The following is a 3,540-nucleotide window of genomic DNA, read 5'->3' on the forward strand; positions in this document are numbered from 1 at the left end:
CACTACAAGAAAAAAGCCTAACAACAACGGTTTTTCACCGTTGTCGTAGCCTCTTTCGGACTGTTGTTAAAGGTCGTGTTGTTAAAATGGGTGCCCAAAGACAACAGTTTTTAACCGTTGTCTTTGAAGGCAAAGACAATAGTTTTACAACGGTGAAAAACCGTTGTCTTTTCCTTCAAAAACAACAGTTTTTCACCGTTGTCTTTGAGCGTCTATCTTTAATAACAGGGTCTTCAACAACAGTTTTAAACTATCTACGACAACGGTGAAAAACCGTTGTCTTTTTTAGATAAAAAATAAAAAAAATTAATACACAATTTTCCAATATTATAAATCATTCAAAATACTAAATTTCAAAATAAAATTTAATATACAATTTTCTAACATTCAAAAATAATATCTATAACATTCTGAAGAAATTTCATAAGCAACCAACAAAATTTCATAAGCAACCAACAAAATGATAACACTATTAAAACAAAGGTAGAACAATATAACACGAGATTTTCTAATCTGTTTTGACTGTTGAACTTTTGCTCCTAATATGTTTCAAGGACCGCAGCGCTGCTACGGTGCTCTTCATGTATAAGCTCTGCATATATTTAATCTCCTCCAACTCCGGAACCCTCCCACCTGATTGTGCCGGCTTTGGCACTCCATTTTGTCCGTCGCATTCTGCTGAAATTGACAGGTTGTTGCTGGGGAAGAGGTGGTCGAGCATAGCCACACACTCCTTCACGAGTTTGTATAGGAGATCAGTTGTAAAGAATGGTTGCTGCAGCACCTTTTCGATGAATTAAGGGTTGCCTGATAAGTGCTCCTGTTCTCTTGTCATACTTCTTCAGTATTTTCACTAGACCTGAATTCATCACAACAAGAATAATAAACCATCTAAATGAGTGTATAAATTTTAAAAAAAAAAAATCAGAAGAAAGGACAGAACAGTTAATCAATAACACTCAGATAATTGTAAACTATAATTAGGCTCTGATCATGACTATGCTAACATGAGTTTCCTTGTTAACAAATTGAGAAATAATGGTTTGGAGAAATTAACAAACAAGACATGTAATATCTAAAACAAATGGGAGAGTTTGATACCTAAATAAAATCAACCTTGTTCAGTCAATGTAAAATCAGTTAAACTGCATTAGTAGTAGGCAAATAACATAAAATTTTATGTTGTGGAAGTTATAATGAGAGTGGATTGATTGTTTCACCAATGACAAGAGAAATATTACTGTGTGATTTGAAGAAGAAATCCAAACATCTATTCTGATGAATGCTAATTTATCATAACCTAGCAAAACAAATTTACCAAGCTACTCCAACGCCCTTCTTAATCAATCTGATCAATTAGTAAACATGATTGTAGAATAAAACCCATAAATTGCCTCTGAAGCGAAAGTGCTAGGTTTATACTGGACTGAATGTAATTCATACACCATATGGATTGTTTGCAATGAAAATTACAAGCTCCAAAAAAAAAAACAAAGGTTTGGAACATAAAGGGATATCAATCCATCACAACTTAGATTGTTTGGAGGATCCACAGAAGTGTATTAATTTACATGTTAGAATACTGAAAATAAGCTACAGTGAAATCTTTAATGTGTACCATGGACTACATAAGAATAGATCAAGAAAAAGTTGAATTCTTACGGAAACCTACCCGTGTAGTTAATTACGTGATCTTCTCCTAAGCCTTTACTTTCCTTTGAACATTCTTCCTTGATAGTGATCTTCAAAATTATATTAATTGTCAAGATGCATGCTATAAAACTGTTCAAACAATCACTTAGATAAAGCACAAACAATCACTTTGTTTGTGCTTCAAGATCCTACAAAGATTGAATTGCACATGGCAAAGATGTCGTCAGCCTGCAAACTTCTCGCTTAAATCAATTTCCAAATATGAAATACTAGTAGCGATATTGAACTATTTTTCTAATTGTCAGTCTTTCTTGCAAAGGATGCAGTTTAATTTTCATTGACAGATAACATGTTGCATAAATACTTGACTAGCTGTAATATGAGTATGAAGTACTCGGGGATTAACTGTTGGAGTTATCTTTCAAATGTTGAATTAATGGAGAAGGACCTAACCTATCATAGTTTTCAAATAAAACATCTCAATAACTTGGGAAATGATGGGATAAAATGATTATCACGGCAATTTATATTAAACAAAAAGAGATTCCTACTTACATTGCAGGATAAGCCTATGAGTTTTTTGAATTAGATGATGATGCAGATTGACTGCCTTTTGTTTCCTTGACATTCTCTTTCATATCAGGACAATCTTCATTTTTTGGGTTCAAGGTACTTGAATCCATCTTCTGGACCTCCTCTTTTGTGTATATAAAAATCTGACGGACCATAGCACAAAATTCCCTGCAGAAAATTATACAACACCAGTTGTCAACATATCCACTTTATACATAGAAAATGGAAGATATATATACACAAGAGAAGAACATTAGGAATGTAGAAGCATGCTTACTGCCAAGGGTCATCTGCTGATCATGCCTACTTATTATCTAGGATTACCTAACTCAAAAATGCTAAAGGTCAAGGGCTGTTTATGCTCATCTGTGTGGCCCAAAAAGGAAAACAACTTGCTGGAAAATATGAGCAGTAAGTAGATGTACACGGACACTACACTGAAATGCTGCAGGCATGCTGGAAACATGAACAACATGCTGGAATTAAGGCTGTCCGGCTGTTCCCATTGATGCAGGCTTAAAACGTGAGTTAGGTGCCAGAATTGGAGGCTGTTCGGACTGATACAATCGAGGCAAATTAATCACAGAAAACTCAGACTTTCCACGCCAATAGGTATAGCTATTCGGCTTGACAAAACCAAGCAAGGAAAGGAAAACTCTAGCATACAATCCTACCCTGCACAGGAAAATCCGAAAGCAAGGAAAGCAAATCGAAGCTAGCAACTCCTACCACAGGTGAGTAGTACTTACAATGCTTTCTTGGACTTACAACCGAAGGGAAAAAAAACTCTAGGGCTTCGGTTAGTTCGGATCTTCAACCTCCCTTGCGCCCACAGACCCTCTTCGACGGGGAAAGCTCGAATCTGTGAGGTTCGCCGGAGAAAAACCTTCACCGACCGTCGGAGGGAGGAAACTAGGGTTTCGGCTTTTCGTTCGGGCAGAGTCGCGCACGCACGAAGAGGAAGAAGAGTAGCATTAGGGTTCGGGAAAGAAATTAACCCTTTATAACCTAGGTTTTATTTCTGCCCTTTACTATAACTTAAATACATCTCGCTATATACTTGGTTAACAAATCACGCGCAACCCAATTGGTTGGCTGCGTTAGGTTAAGTCGGGTTCGGCCGGGGGTCTTGGGTTCGAGTCTCACCTTCAACATTTTTGGTCAAAACTTCTTATTTTCTTTTTGTAACATACTAAACGACCTCTAAAAATTACGTAAAAATACTCTAAAAATTCCTAAAAATCTTTAGAATATTTTAAAAGTATTTCCAAATATTTTTATGGACTTTTAAAACTTGAAATGGGGAAAATTGGG

General features: G+C 36.0%; 1 long non-coding RNA gene across 2 annotated transcripts; it reads right to left on the reverse strand.

The window, feature by feature from the left end:
- Positions 1-795: 795 nt before the first annotated feature.
- Positions 796-2,524, reverse strand: LOC122053516. Of its 2 annotated transcripts, none has more exons than XR_006132215.1 (4): positions 2,504-2,524; positions 2,209-2,394; positions 1,673-1,841; positions 796-859 (listed from the first exon to the last, which is right to left on the reverse strand). It is a non-coding gene; the product is annotated as an uncharacterized LOC122053516 (long non-coding RNA). The 2 variants fall into 2 exon arrangements; XR_006132216.1 differs by having other exon boundaries at positions 1,663-1,841.
- Positions 2,525-3,540: the final 1,016 nt, after the last annotated feature.

Source organism: Zingiber officinale, chromosome 3A, assembly GCF_018446385.1.
Source record: "Zingiber officinale cultivar Zhangliang chromosome 3A, Zo_v1.1, whole genome shotgun sequence".
In the NCBI taxonomy this organism is placed as follows: Eukaryota; Viridiplantae; Streptophyta; class Magnoliopsida; order Zingiberales; family Zingiberaceae; genus Zingiber; species Zingiber officinale.